This window comes from Cherax quadricarinatus, chromosome 35, assembly GCF_038502225.1.
Source record: "Cherax quadricarinatus isolate ZL_2023a chromosome 35, ASM3850222v1, whole genome shotgun sequence".
Lineage (NCBI taxonomy): Eukaryota > Metazoa > Arthropoda > Malacostraca > Decapoda > Parastacidae > Cherax > Cherax quadricarinatus.
The window spans coordinates 25,479,926-25,496,038 of record NC_091326.1 but is presented as its reverse complement, the minus strand read 5'-3'; positions in this window follow the sequence as shown (position 1 = coordinate 25,496,038).

Below are 16,113 nucleotides of genomic sequence, written 5' to 3'. Positions count from 1 at the left end.
GTGGGAGAAGCAAGGATGTGTGGGAGAAGCAAGGGTGTATGGGAGAAGCAAGGAAGTGTGGGAGAAGCAAGGATGTGTGGGAGAAGCAAGGGTGTGTGGGAGAAGCAAGGGTTTGTGGGAGAAGCAAGGGTGTGTGGGAGAAGCAAGGGTGTGTGGGAGAAGCAAGGATGAATGGGAGAAGCAAGGGTGTGTGGGAGAAGCAAGGATGTGTGGGAGGAGCAAGGATGTGTGAGAGAAGCAAAGGTGTGTTGAAGAAGCAAGGGTGTGTGGGAGAAGCAAGGGTGTGTGGGAGAAGCAAGGGTGTGTGGGAGAAGCAAGGATGTGTGGGAGAAGTAAGGGTGTGTGGGAGAAGCAAGGATGTGTGGGAATAGGAAGGATGTGTGGGAGAAGCAAGGATGTGTGGGAGAAGCAAGGATGTGTGGGAGAAGCAAGGGTGTGTGGGAGAAGCAAGGATGTGTGGGAGAAGCAAGGATGTGTGGGAGAAGCAAGGATGTGTGGGAGAAGCAAGGATGTGTGGGAGAAGCAAGGATGTGTGGGAGAAGCAAGGATGTGTGGGAGAAGCAAGGGTGTGTGGGAGAAGCAAGGATGTGTGGGAGAAGCAAGGATGTGCGGGAGAAGCAAGGATGTGTGGGAGAAGCAAGGATTTATGGGAGAAGCAAGGATGTGTGGGAGAAGCAAGGGGGTGTGGGAGAAGCAAGGATGTGTGGGAGAAGCAAGGATGTGTTGGAGAAGCAAGGATGTGTGGGAGAAGCAAGGATGTGTGGGAGAAGCAAGGATATGTGGGAGAAGCAAGGATGTGTGGGAGAAGCAAGGGTGTGTGGGAGAAGCAAGGATGTGTGGGAATAGGAAGGATGTGTGGGAGAAGCAAGGATGTGTGGGAGAAGCAAGTATGTGTGGGAGAAGCAAGGGTGTGTGGGAGAAGCAAGGATGTGTGGGAGAAGCAAGGATGTGTTGGAGAAGCAAGGATGTGTGGGAGAAGCAAGGATGTGTGGGAGAAGCAAGGATGTGTGGGAGAAGCAAGGATGTGTGGGAGAAGCAAGGATGTGTTGGAGAAGCAAGGATGTGTGGGAGAAGCAAGGATGTGTGGGAGAAGCAAGGATGTGTGGGAGAAGCAAGGATGTGTGGGAGAAGCAAGGATGTGTGGGAGAAGCAAGGATGTGTGGGAGAAGCAAGGATGTGTGGGAGAAGCAAGGATGTGTGGGAGAAGCAAGGATGTGTGGGAGAAGCAAGGGTGTGTGGGAGAAGCAAGGATGTGTGGGAGAAGCAAGGATGTGCGGGAGAAGCAAGGATGTGTGGGAGAAGCAAGGATTTATGGGAGAAGCAAGGATGTGTGGGAGAAGCAAGGGTGTGTGGGAGAAGCAAGGATGTGTGGGAGAAGCAAGGATGTGTGGGAGAAGCAAGGATGTGTGGGAGAAGCAAGGATGTGTGGGAGAAGCAAGGATGTGTGGGAGAAGCAAGGATGTGTGGGAGAAGCAAGGGTGTGTGGGAGAAGCAAGGATGTGTGGGAATAGGAAGGATGTGTGGGAGAAGCAAGGATGTGTTGGAGAAGCAAGGATGTGTGGGAGAAGCAAGGATGTGTGGGAGAAGCAAGGGTGTGTGGGAGAAGCAAGGATGTGTGGGAGAATCAAGAATGTGTGGGAGAAGCAAGGATGTGTGGGAGAAGCAAGGATGTGTGGGAGAAGCAAGGATGTGTGGGAGAAGCAAGGATGTGTGGGAGAAGCAAGGATGTGTTGGAGAAGCAAGGATGTGTGGGAGAAGCAAGGATGTGTTGGAGAAGCAAGGATGTGTGGGAGAAGCAAGGATGTGTGGGAGAAGCAAGGGTGTGTGTGAGAAGCAAGGATGTGTGGGAGAATCAAGAATGTGTGGGAGAAGCAAGGATGTGTGGGAGAAGCAAGGATGGGTGGGAGAAGCAAGGATGTGTGGGAGAAGCAAGGATGTGTGGGAGAAGCAAGGATGTGTGGGAGAAGCAAGGATGTGTGGGAGAAGCAAGGGTGTGTGGGAGAAGCAAGGATGTGTGGGAGAAGCAAGGATGTGTGGGAGAAGCAAGGATGTGTGGGAGAAGCAAAGATGTGTGGGAGAAGCAAGGATGTGTGGGAGAAGCAAAGATGTGTGGGAGAAGCAAGGGTGTGTGGGAGAAGCAAGGATGTGTGGGAGAAGCAAGGATGTGTGGGAGAAGCAAGGATGTGTGGGAGAAGCAAGGATGTGTGGGAGAAGCAAGGATGTGTGGGAGAAGCAAGGATGTGTGGGAGAAGCAAGGATGTGTGGGAGAAGCAAGGATGTGTGGGAGAAGCAAGGATGTGTGGGAGAAGCAAGGATGTGTGGGAGAAGCAAGGATGTGTGGGAGAAGCAAGGATGTGTGGGAGAAGCAAGGATGTGTGGGAGAAGCAAGGATGTGTGGGAGAAGCAAGGATGTGTGGGAGAAGCAAGGATGTGTGGGAGAAGCAAGGATGTGTGGGAGAAGCAAGGATGTGTGGGAGAAGCAAGGATGTGTGGGAGAAGCAAGGATGTGTGGGAGAAGCAAGGATGTGTGGGAGAAGCAAGGATGTGTGGGAGAAGCAAGGATGTGTGGGAGAAGCAAGGATGTGTGGGAGAAGCAAGGATGTGTGGGAGAAGCAAGGATGTGTGGGAGAAGCAAGGATGTGTGGGAGAAGCAAGGATGTGCGGGATGCGTGGGAGAAGCAAGGCAGTGGGGGAGAAGCAAGGATGTGTGGGAGAAGCAAGGATGTGTGGGAGAAGCAAGGATGTGTGGGAGAATCAAGGATGTGTGGGAGAAGCAAGGATGTGTGGGAGAAGCAAGGATGTGTGGGAGAAGCAAGGATGTGTGGGAGAAGCAAGGATGTGTGGGAGAAGCAAGGATGTGTGGGAGAAGCAAGGATGTGTGGGAGAAGCAAGGATGTGTGGGAGAAGCAAGGATGTGTGGGAGAAGCAAGGATGTGTGGGAGAAGCAAGGATGTGTGGGAGAAGCAAGGATGTGTGGGAGAAGCAAGGATGTGTGGGAGAAGCAAGGATGTGTGGGAGAAGCAAGGATGTGTGGGAGAAGCAAGGATGTGTGGGAGAAGCAAGGATGTGTGGGAGAAGCAAGGATGTGTGGGAGAAGCAAGGATGTGTGGGAGAAGCAAGGATGTGTGGGAGAAGCAAGGATGTGTGGGAGAAGCAAGGGTGTGTGGGAGAAGCAAGGATGTGTGGGAGAAGCAAGGATGTGTGGGAGAAGCAAGGATGTGTGGGAGAAGCAAGGATGTGTGGGAGAAGCAAGGATGTGTGGGAGAAGCAAGGATGTGTGGGAGAAGCAAGGATGTGTGGGAGAAGCAAGGATGTGTGGGAGAAGCAAGGATGTGTGGGAGAAGCAAGGATGTGTGGGAGAAGCAAGGATGTGTGGGAGAAGCAAGGATGTGTGGGAGAAGCAAGGATGTGTGGGAGAAGCAAGGATGTGTGGGAGAAGCAAGGATGTGTGGGAGAAGCAAGGATGTGTGGGAGAAGCAAGGATGTGTGGGAGAAGCAAGGATGTGTGGGAGAAGCAAGGATGTGTGGGAGAAGCAAGGATGTGTGGGAGAAGCAAGGATGTGTGGGAGAAGCAAGGATGTGTGGGAGAAGCAAGGATGTGTGGGAGAAGCAAGGATGTGTGGGAGAAGCAAGGATGTGTGGGAGAAGCAAGGATGTGTGGGAGAAGCAAAGATGTGTGGGAGAAGCAAGGATGTGTGGGAGAAGCAAGGATGTGTGGGAGAAGCAAGGATGTGTGGGAGAAGCAAGGATGTGTGGGAGAAGCAAGGATGTGTGGGAGAAGCAAGGATGTGTGGGAGAAGCAAAGATGTGTGGGAGAAGCAAGGATGTGTGGGAGAAGCAAGGATGTGTGGGAGAAGCAAGGATGTGTGGGAGAAGCAAGGATGTGTGGGAGAAGCAAGGATGTGTGGGAGAAGCAAGGATGTGTGGGAGAAGCAAGGATGTGTGGGAGAAGCAAGGATGTGTGGGAGAAGCAAGGATGTGTGGGAGAAGCAAGGTTGTGTGGGAGAAGCAAGGATCTGTGGGAGAAGCAAGGATGTGTGGGAGAAGCAAGGATGTGTGGGAGAAGCAAGGATGTGTGGGAGAAGCAAGGATGTCTGGCAGAAGAGATGTGTGGGAGAAGCAAGGATGTGTGGGAGAAGCAAGGATGTGTGGGAGAAGCAAGGATGTGTGGGAGAAGCAAGGATGTGTGGGAGAAGCAAGGATGTGTGGGAGAAGCAAGGGTGTGTGGGAGAAGCAAGGATGTGTGGGAGAAGCAAGGATGTGTGGGAGAAGCAAGGGTGTGTGGGAGAAGCAAGGATGTGTGGGAGAAGCAAGGATGTGTGGGAGAAGCAAGGGTGTGTGGGAGAAGCAAGGGTGTGTGGGAGAAGCAAGGGTGTGTGTGAGAAGCAAGGATGTGTGGGAGAATCAAGAATGTGTGGGAGAAGCAAGGATGTGTGGGAGAAGCAAGGATGTGTGGGAGAAGCAAGGGTGTGTGGGAGAAGTAAGGGTGTGTGGGAGAAGCAAGGATGTGTGGGAGAAGCAAGGGTGTGTGGGAGAAGCAAGGGTGTGTGGGAGAAGCAAGGATGTGTGGGAGAAGCAAGGGTGTGTGGGAGAAGCAAGGGTGTGTGGGAGAAGTAAGGGTGTGTGGGAGAAGCAAGGATGTGTGGGAGAAGCAAGGATGTGTGGGAGAAGCAAGGGTGTGTGGGAGAAGCAAGGGTGTGTGGGAGAAGCAAGGATGTGTGGGAGAAGCAAGGATGTGTGGGAGAAGCAAGGATGTGTTTAAAGAAAGAATATAAAAAAAAACTTGAGGTAAGTATAATAAATGAAAAGTAATAATAATAATAATAATAATAATAATAATAATAATAATAATAATAATAATAATATTAATAATAATAATAATAATATTAATAATAATAATAATAATAATAATAATAATAATAATAATAATAATAATAATAATAATAATAATAATAATAATAATAATAATAATAATAATAATAATAATAATAATAATAATAATAATAATAACAATAATAATAATAATAATAATAATAATAATAATAATAATAATAATAATAATAATAATAACAATAATAATAATAATAATAATAATAATAATAATAATAATAATAATAATAATAATAACAATAATAATAATAATAATAATAATAATAATAATAATAATAACAATAATAATAATAATAATAACAATAATAATAATAATAATAATAATAATAATAATAATAGTTATATGAAGATAAATAATGAATGATAAGTTGTGTAGTGATCAAGTCTGTCAACATGACCCAGTAGGAAGTGGTCGTCTGTACGAGGTGGTCTCCTGAACATGGCGGTTGCCTGAACAAGGTGGTCGCCTGATCTGGGGAGGGTTCAGATGAGAGACCAGGTAAAGTGATCATAGGTTCAGAAGGACGGCAGAAAGTGAAAAATTCTGGTATCAAAAGTGGTCATTATGGCATTATGTGGGCGGCCACTCTGAGGTAATCTTCACTTCTCCAACATTATCCTCTTCAGTATTTATATGTTTCATGAAAGAATTTTAAAGTAAAAGTTACGAAAGGCTTTGAAAAGAGTTGAGTAAGGTAACAGCTTATAGCTCGTAAATAATGGTAGGAACTCTTAACCTAACTCTGTTAAACTCTTGTGTAAAATGAAAGAGAGAGAGAGACGGAGTGACAGAAAGAGCGAGTGAGCGAGAGAGTAAGAATGATGTTAACGACGGAACATTAGTAAGTATGAATGGGAGAGTGTTGCTACCTCGGGATGAAGTTGATACCTTAGGGGTGAAATTTGACTCCAGAATGATCGTGAAGAACCACGCTGTAAATCTTGCTAACAAGACGGCCAGGAAGCTTATAGCATTCCTACGTATCTCGCATCTGCTCGACAGTAGAGGTTGCAAGATTCTGTACGAGGCACAAGTACGCTCACACCTTGAATATACTCCACTTTCTTGGGCTATCTTCCCTCCATCTCATCTGCGACTTCTTGACAGAGTAGAGAACAGAGCAAAACGCTTCATCTCTCATCTGGACCTAGCCTGGACAGATCTGTCATTTCAGCAGAGCTTTCAACACAGGAGGGATGTGGGTGGCCTCACTGTTAGTATGTACAAGGCCAGTATTGTCAAAGTACCACACTTGCCTCTACTCTGACGACAGCGAGAAGTGAGCTTGTACACAACAAGACGGGCAGCCAGCAGCAACTTCACTCTGACTGTAACCTTTTTCAGAATATCGCTACATCTTAGATCATTTATTCCTAGGATGAATCAAGTCTGGAACATGTTCGCTCAATATAATGATATCAACGAAATAAAGTCAGTTGATCAACTGAATTTGCAGGCCCACAGATGGCTCCAACTTCATCCTGTTCCCTACTTGTATATTTCATAACAATAAAATGGTTTTCAAATTAATTGATGTAGAAAACAGCTCTTAGCTTGTAAATATACTTGGAAAGCCTTAACCTAACCTTCTAAAGCTCTGTGTAAAAAAAAGAGTGAGAGAGACAGACAAACAGATAGTGAGAGAGATGTTGATGAACTTCATGGATTGTTTGATATGATAAACTTTGTTGACTCTCTACATACATCTCCGGTTCCTCCCTCGACCCGGTAGGAAGTGATCTGCGGGAAGGCATAGTCACTTGCCAGTCTTTTGGTTATGTTGGATCATCTGACCACAAGGCTGTCTTTACGACACTGAAGATGCTACCAGATCGAGGTGAAGAAAGAGGAAACTGGCCAGCCCTTTGCTCTGAGCTCGCCACCTCTTCTCTAGGTTGATGTTAATAACCAAGTGAACGCCATCACTGAACACATCCTTAATCTCCAAGAATAACACATTCCACACTGGTAATATATGACGAAACCTTTAGATCAGCCTTTGTTGCCGAGAAGCTGCTACTACTAAGTACCAGGCTTGGGGAAGGTATCACAGGCATCCCACTAACTATAACAGCAACCTGCACAGGTAAGCCTGTTGGCAAATGGAAACAGTTCAAAAGTTGACCATCTCTAGATGGGAGGCTGACACAAAAAATGAAGTCGGAGTAAGATAGAGTGGGTTCCAGTACCTGGTGGTCCTTGGTCACGGACCCACAAGTTTATGCACCTGATGAAATTATTCCACCTCTAAATCGGTAGGATAGGACCACCTCTACTAGCAGTCATGAAAAAGCTTATCTTTTGTCTAACACTGCTGCCAAGATGTAAGTTCTTGATCTAGTAAGAAAATCTCCTTGGCTAGCCGCAAGAACTGTCAAAGTTGTCAATGGCGACAAAACGGCAGGATGAAGTGCATCTTTTCCTTCAGTCCCTTCAAGAGGAAAAGGCTGTGAACTCAGATAAATTAACATAAGAATGGAGGAGCACTGCAGCAGGAAGACTGGCCCATACTAGGCACGTCCATATCAAACCCAAACCCACTAAGAAAAATATTTACCCAACCTCTTTTCAATGCTATCCAATGGTAATCTATATTTGAAGCTACCCAAGGTTTTAGCTTCAATAACCCTACCAAGCAAACTGTTCCATTCATCAATTACTCTATTTTCAAACCAATATCCTTTCTAAATTTAAACTTATCAAATTTGAATCCATTATTTCCAGTTATTTCTTGAAAGGAAATCTTCGGGATCTTATTTATTTCTACATTATTTATGCTCATCTTTCATTACGCACTTCAGTCATGTCTCCCATCATTCTTAGTATTACACTTGAATTTCAATTTTTATTTGTCTAGAAGATTTTTTTATGTAATGGAATAATTTTGTCATTCTTCTCTGAATTTTTTCTAATGAATTTATCCATTCTGCAGAATAGAGACTAGAACTGTGCTGCAAAATCTAAGTGAGGCCTTTCTAATGATGTGTAAAGCTGCAGTATGACCTCTGGACCTCTGCTGCTTTTATTTCTGGATATAAATCGCAGTAACCTGTTTGCCATAATAAACACACGTATTACTGTCTTGGCTTCAGGTTCCTGCTTACCATATCTCCCAAGCTCTTTTCAAATTATGTATGGCCATGTTCTATATTAATAAGTTTGTAAATGTTAATGTTATTTACATTCTTGTGCTTAAAGACTTTGCATTTATTTACATCAAGGTCCAACTGCCACTTTCCTAACCTCAGTACGCTGAGGTCAGTGGTCACCTGCAGTCATACCTGCCTAAGCTCTTGGGAGTTAAACGTGGGCTGTTACCAAGCACCATGGCTTGTTGTAGTGTTTTAGAATCTCAGGTTCAAGTGTTGAAGGAGATTCTACTTCTTCAGGAAGAAAATAGAAGGCTGAAGCTTCGCATAGATGAGTTTGGGAGCGAGTGTGAGAAGGATTTAGCTGGTAAGGAGGAAATGGTCACCAGCAGTGATAGTGGCAGCCACTATAAGTGGCAAGTGGTTCACAGTTCAGGAAGAAGGAAGATGAGAAGAGTTAATAGAGAAGATGTAAAGGTAGGAAATCGATTCTCTGTTCTCCAAGACGAGTGTACTTCAGTGGTTAGTGAGGTTGAAGGTACCACTGATTGCCTTGCTAATTAAGGTAAGAATATTTTAATAGTAGGCGATTCTCAGGTAAGATATATGGACCGTGCATTTTGTAACAGAGACAGAAAGGTCAAACAGAGAATGTGCCTTCCTGGAGCTGGTGTTGGTGACATAGTCAGGTTGGATAATATTATGGCAGGTAATGGGAACAAGACCATTATCTGTCTTAGTGCTGGGGTAATGACATTGGGAAGGGCAGGAGAGAGGAGCTGCTGGATAAGTACAGGCCAGCCATAGAAGTAGTTAGGTCTAAGGGAGGGATCCCAGTCATATGTAGCATCTTGCCTAGAAAGGGAGTGGGCAATGAATGGATGTCTAGGGCAATTGGTATAAATTGCTGGCTAGACAGGTACTGCAAGGAACTTGCAATCCCATTCATTGATAACTGGGACCTGTTCTTTGGCAAATGTGATATGTATGCAAGGGATGGGGTTCATCTCTCTGGGCATGGAGTGGTTGCATTAGCCAATTCAATTGAAAGGGTTATTAATGATTTGTCTAGGAATTTAAACTGATAAATTATAGAGGTATGGGTGTTTGTGGGAAACAATCAGGCTGCAGCATTAGGGTTAAAAACAGCAGTTATTACCGGGATACCTCAGGGATATGTTTAAAGGACAATATTCAAAATAAAGCTGCTAGTAATGGCAAATTAATTGATCAACAAAGAGAGATAGTAGAGGGCAACGAGTGACTAACTCCCTTAAGGTTTACTATACAAATAGTAGGAGTCTAAGAAATAAGATAGATGAGCTAAGATTACTTGCAAGTGTATAACAGAGACCTGGTTCAACCTGAAAGATAGAGAAATGCCTTCTGAATGCAACATACAGGGTTATAAACTATTAGTCACTGATAGGGTCAACAGGAAGGGTGGTGGAGTGGCGATGTATGTCAGAGAAAATTTAAATTGCTGTCTTAGACACGATATAAGATTAGAAACATCGAACACAGAATCTGTTTGGCTACAGTTTCTCGAGGGACGTGACAAATTAATTTTGGGTGTGATTTATAGGCCCCCAAACCTTGATAGGGAGTGCAGTAAGCTGTTACGGGACGAAATTCATAAGACATCTAGATATGAAAATGTTGTGATAATGGGAGATTTTAACTTTAGACAAATTGATTGGAACAATATGACAGGAAATCTTGAGTCTAGTGACTTTCTTGATACGGTTCAGGATTGCTTTTTAGAACAGGTTGTGACAGAACCAACTAGAGGAAACAATCTGCTTGACTTGGTTCTTGCCAACAAAGATTCACTAATTGATAATCTTGAGGTTAATGATGAGCTTGGGGAAAGTGATCATCTTATATCATGGAATTACCCAGATTACTGCAATCAAACCTCTGTCCCAGATTTTTGCTTGGCCGACTTCATGGGACTGAAAAATTACCTGGGTGGGCTAAATTGGGATGTCCTGACTATGGATCAGGTAGGTGATCTTGACTGCCAATATGACGTTTTTCAGAGCATAGTTCTAGCTACCCAGACAACTTTGGTTCCGAATAGGGAAATTAGATCTAACAAAAATGATCCCAAATGGATGAACAATAGATTAAAACATCTCATTGGTCAAAAGAGAGGCATATATAGGCGTATCAAAAGAGGGGATGGGCAGTTAAGACATCAATATATTCAATTAAAGAGATAAATGAAGAAAGGAATAAGAAAAGCAAAAAGGGATTATAAGGCTAAGGTCGCAAGGGATTCAAAGACTAACCCAAAACGGTTCTTTCAGGTATACAGAAGTAAGATTAGGGACAAGATTGGCCCACTTAAGAGTAACTCTGGTCAGATCACTGACAGTGATAAGGATATGTGTGAAATTCTAAATACCTACTTCCTCTCAGTTTTTACCCAGGAAAATACTAGCGATATTCCTGAAATAATAGATTATGTAGAACAGGATAATAAACTATGTACGATTGTGGTAACTAGTGACATGGTCCTCAGACAAATAGAGAAACTAAAACCTAACAAATACCCAGGCCCTGATGAACTGTTTGCAAGGGTGTTAAAGGAATGTAAAGAGGAACTTAGCATACCTTTGACTAATCTTTTTAACATATCACTACAAACTTGCATAGTGCCTGATAAGTGGAAAATGACAAATGTAATACCCATTTACAAGGCAGGTGACAGGTCCTTGGCTTCGAACTATAGACCAATAAGCTTTGCCTCCATAGTGGGAAAATTTATGGAATCAATAATTGCCGAAGCAATTCGTAGCCATCTTGATAGGCACAGATTGATTAATGAATCTCAACACGGCTTTACAAAGGGGCGTTCCTGTCTTACGAATTTACTAACTTTTTTCACTAAGGTGTTTGAGGAGGTAGATCATGGTAATGAATATGATATTGTGTATATGGACTTCAGTAAGGCTTTCGATAGAGTTCCACATCAGAGGCTATTGAGGAAACTTAAGGCACACGGAATAGGATGAGATATTTTTTTCCTGGGTAGAGGCATGGCTGACAAATAGACAGCAGAGAGATTGCATAAATGAGGAGAAATCAGAATGGGGACACGTCACAAGTGGTGTTCTTCAGGGGTCAGTGTTGGGCCCATTGTTGTTCACAGTTTACGTAAACGACATAGATGAGGTAATAAATAGCGACATAAGCAAATTTGCTGATGACACCAAAATAGGCCGTCAAATTCATTCTAATGAGGACACTAGAGCACTCCAGGATGATTTGAATAGACTGATGCAATGGTCGGAGAAGTGGCAGATGCAGTTTAATATTGACAAATGCAAAGTTCTAAATGTTGGACAGTTAAATAACCATGCCACATATAAACTAAATAATGTAGATCTTAATACTACTGATTGCGAAAAGGATTTAGGAGTTCTGGTTAGCAGTAATCTAGAACCAAGACAACAGTGCATTAGTGTTCGCAATAAAGCTAACAGAATTCTTGGCTTCATATCTAGAAGTATAAATAGTAGAAGTCCTCAGGTTGTTCTTCAACTCTATACATCCTTGGTTAGGCCTCATTTAGACTATGCTGCTCAGTTCTGGTCACCGTATTACAGAATGGATATAAATGCTCTGGAAAACGTACAGAGGAGGATGACAAAGACGAACCCATGTATCAGAAATCTTCCATATGAGGATAGACTGAGGGCCCTGAATCTGCACACTCTCGAAAGGCGTAGAATTAGAGGGGATATGATCGAGATGTATAAATGGAAAACAGGAATAAATAAAGGGGATGTAAATAGCGTGCTGAAAATTTCCAGCCAAGACAGGACCCGCAGCAATGTTTTCAAGTTGGAAAAATTCAGATTGAGGAAGGATATAGGAAAGCACTGGTTTGATAATAGAGTTGTGGATGAGTGGAACAAACTCCCGAGTACAGTTATTCAGGCTAAAACGTTGTGTAGTTTTAAAAATAGGTTAGATAAATACATGAGTGCGTGTTGGTGGGTGTGAGTTGGACCTGACTAGCTTGTGTTGCTGGGTCTGGTGCCGTGCTCCATCCTTGAGTGGAGGTGACCAGACTGGGTGGGTCATTGGGCTAATCCGGGGGGTGGGTCAATGGGCTAATCCGGGGTGGGTGGGTCATTGGGCTAATCCGGGGGGGGGGTCATTGGGCTAATCCGGGGGGGGCATGGACCTGCTCCGCATGGGTCAGTGGGCCTGTTGCAGTGTTCCTTTTTTCTTATGTTCTTATGTTCTTAAATTCTCCTGAAGTACGTTAGAATATTCCTCAGAATTAATTGCGTATTTTTGTGTCGTCAACGAATTTCCTCATATCACTCGTTATTCCCACGTCAAAGTCAATAATATATATTATGAATAATAATAATAATAATAATAATAATAATAATAATAATAATAATAATAATAATAATAATAATAGTAATCTCTATTTCTGTTTATACAGACCTACCTGACATCAGTGACATACTATAAAGAAAGCCCCTTGTTATACAGAACATTTCGGACAAATTAGGTTAATTTTCTCCCCAGGATGCGACACACAGCAGTCGGCTAACACCCAGGTACATATTTACTGCTAAGTGAAGAGAGACAGCAGAGTAAATATCTTAAGGAAACACACCCAAATGTTTCCACCCGTACCGGAGATCGACTCACGGACCTCAACATTTGAGCCATGTGCGCTACCAACCGAGCTATTTGACAATGGGCTTAAAACTGATCCTTGCGGAATGCTACTTATGACTAATCTCGACTTAGATTTCATCTCATTAGATAAGACTCTGCTTCCTATTTGTCAGCCATTACTCGGTCCATGACAGGATTGTTCCCAGTACCATGAGTTATCTCTTTCTTTAACAGTCGTTTGTATGATATTCTATCAAAAGCTTTACTAAAATCTAAATAAATAATATCATATTCTTTATCATTATCAGCAACTTCAAATGATTTACTGAAAAAGTCAGTAAATTAGTCAGGCAGGAACGGACCCTTGTGAATTATTAAAAAAAAAATAATTCTTATTAAGATGGATGGCTTCTTATAATATCAGCAATTATTGACTCTAATAATTTGTCTACAAATAAGGTCAGACTTACTGGGCGATAATTTAACAATAATGACTTATCTCTTGCTATAAAAATAGGAATTACATTAGCCAAATTCCACATCTTATACAGTACACTAATTTGAAGAGATACATTGAAAAGGATAGTTAATGGTTAACAAAGTTCTAATATTATTATTATTATTATTATCAAAAAGAAGCGCTAAACCACAAGGGCTATACAGCGCTGCAACAAAGTTCTAATTTGCATATTTTAAGAACCTATGAAAAAAAGTTAATAAGCACCAGGGGATTTATTTTGCTTTAATCAATCGACCTGTTCATTACCATATTCCTTTTAATTATGATATTGTATAATTTATTTTCTTCAGGTCCGCTATAAAAATAAAATTACTGGGGTAATGTTTGTGTCTTCTTGTGTAAAAACTGAGAGGAAATAATTATTAAAAATTGAACACTTTTAAATTTCTTTGTCAGTAAGATGCCCAGAGTTAGTTTTAATAGTACCTAACTTTACTCTAACTTTTGTTCCATATACCTGGAAAAACTTTCAGGTTTGTTTTCGAATCATTACCCACTTTAATATCATTGTCCCATTTAACTTTCCTTATCCCTTTTGCAGCATCCCACCTGTTAAAAAAACGCGATATCTAATAAGCATAGAGATCTCCAGTGAATACTAGTATCCAGCCTGTTACTGGGTTTTTGTAACAAGTAGTCAGTATCCTGGTCCAATTATCCATTAGAATTTAGTAAGATTCAATAGTGCTTCAGGATTACAACTGGTAGGCTACTAACTAAAGAAATTAAAATTTTGTAAGTTTATTAATAACAATTAAGTCGTCTAGGCGTATAATATCAAAGTAAATTAAGATGATCAATTGAATATAACATAGGATACAAGTTGTTACACTTCTCTCGTGTACAGTAGTATTGTGCTGAAGGCACATATCACATCTTTATGGCTTTTAAGTACCGTCTGGTACATTGTTAGCATTTAATAACATAATACTAATATATACAAGTAAGTTTGTGTGTATGTGTGTAAGTGCTCTAAGTAGTTCTCTATGTCTCAAGACTCGACTAGACTTAACCAGTGACTGACTAAAAGTCCTCACATTAACTAACTTCTTGACCAACCTGGCAATCAGAACAGCTTGCTTGAACAACAAAACGACTGATAAGCCGAACAGCAATATTACAAGCAACAGCGGCACAGAAGTAGGAACAAGGAGATAATATAACGACACTAAGTAGGAACCATCTGCAGATCCTCCACAAGTCACAAAGCTCCAATAATACAGAATCTAAGTTCAGAATTAGAAAATCCCCGACTGTGACAGTACACAGATACCAGTACAAATTAGGTCAGAAGCTACAGCTCAGGACCTGAGTTTCTCAGAGTGTCTATGCGACACACAACTTCAGTACAACGTCGAAAATCACCAAGTCTAGGCCATGTTCTGTGAACAAAGTTACACAGAACCAACAACAAGAAAGTGACAGAGACGATCTTCCAACAAGGGCCATCAAGGGAGAGCAGTAGAGGGACCTCTTGTTAGAAGCAACGTCCAACCAACAATCATCAGCGCAGGCCAGGCAGACTCTCCTCCTGGTGAGGTATGATCAACCCCCCTGATCACGTGACTCTCCATGGACTGCTGCTGCCCAGCAACATAGAGAAGCCGGCAGAGTAACGAGCGAAGCGATAATGCAGTAGTTAGACAATGCTGTCAGCTACTTAACAAGTGAAATACAAAAAGACAGAAGACCAGTACAGTACAGTAACACAGAAGACCAGTGCAATAGAGTACAACAGACGAACAGTACAGTACAGTAACACAGAATACCAGTACAGTAAAGTAACACAGAAGACAAGTACAGAACAATAACATCAAATTTAGCTCTGTTTTACAGTTCTTATTGGTTTATCAATATGCAGGAGTTACAATGTATGTAGCAACTGGCTATTGTCATGGTATGGAAAATGATGAAAAAAGAGTATATGAATATTACTTGAGCTAAGAGCACTGAATAATATATAAATGTTACATCCTACCTAATAATATAACTAAGTCAAATAATAATATATAGTAATATATTTACGATTTAGCTAATATCGCAAATATAAGCAATATAAAATTATATGAACAGGTAATTTACATTATATACATTGTAACCCATTCAGGGGTTACAACACCACCCAATGTAAGTACTAGGTGAGGAGCCATCTACAAGATGGCTCCTCACCTTTTTGATACGCCTATAAATTCCTTTCATTTATTTCGGATTATTTCTATTCGATATCATCTCTCTAAATGAAATAAATGTTCTTTGGGCAGCGTGTATAGTGTTTATAAACTGTTGTATTAATAGCTCTCTTCGTTACCAAAGTCCACACAAGTTAGGTGATCTCTAAGCTCATTGTAATCTGCTGAATGAAATCTGGGACCATTACTGAGTTATCCATGTTATCATATTTCCTATCAATTCTAAAGGTAATCAATCGTTTTGTGGTCGCTCACGCAAAGTTCCTCTGTAATCTAGCTTTTTTTTTTTTTTTTTTATTTAAAATGTTATAAATTACAAGGTTTTATAAAATATTAAATAGCACCACAATAGAGGATCTGAACAAGATTAATAAGAATCATATCACAAGTGCAGAAGAAAAATTTTGAAAACCCAATGCAAAATAGGAATGTGTAACAAACACGCAAAATACATACACACCATTCACTGACACACATTACACAAAATTATAAAATATCTGACACATACACACAAAACTGATGGGGGGGAGCCCCCCCCATAAAAAAAACCATCTATAAATACATCCACATCATTCGCACACTTAATGATCACAGCAGTGATCAAACATTAATTTATGTAACTTTTAGATAGACATGCAACTGTTTATGAGATTTTACTTAAAAACAAACTCTGGTAATTATCCTAAAACATGACTCTATAACAAAAATAAGCATTATACAAATCACAAAATCATATAAATCATCAATTGCAAAATATGTACAGCATATGTATAA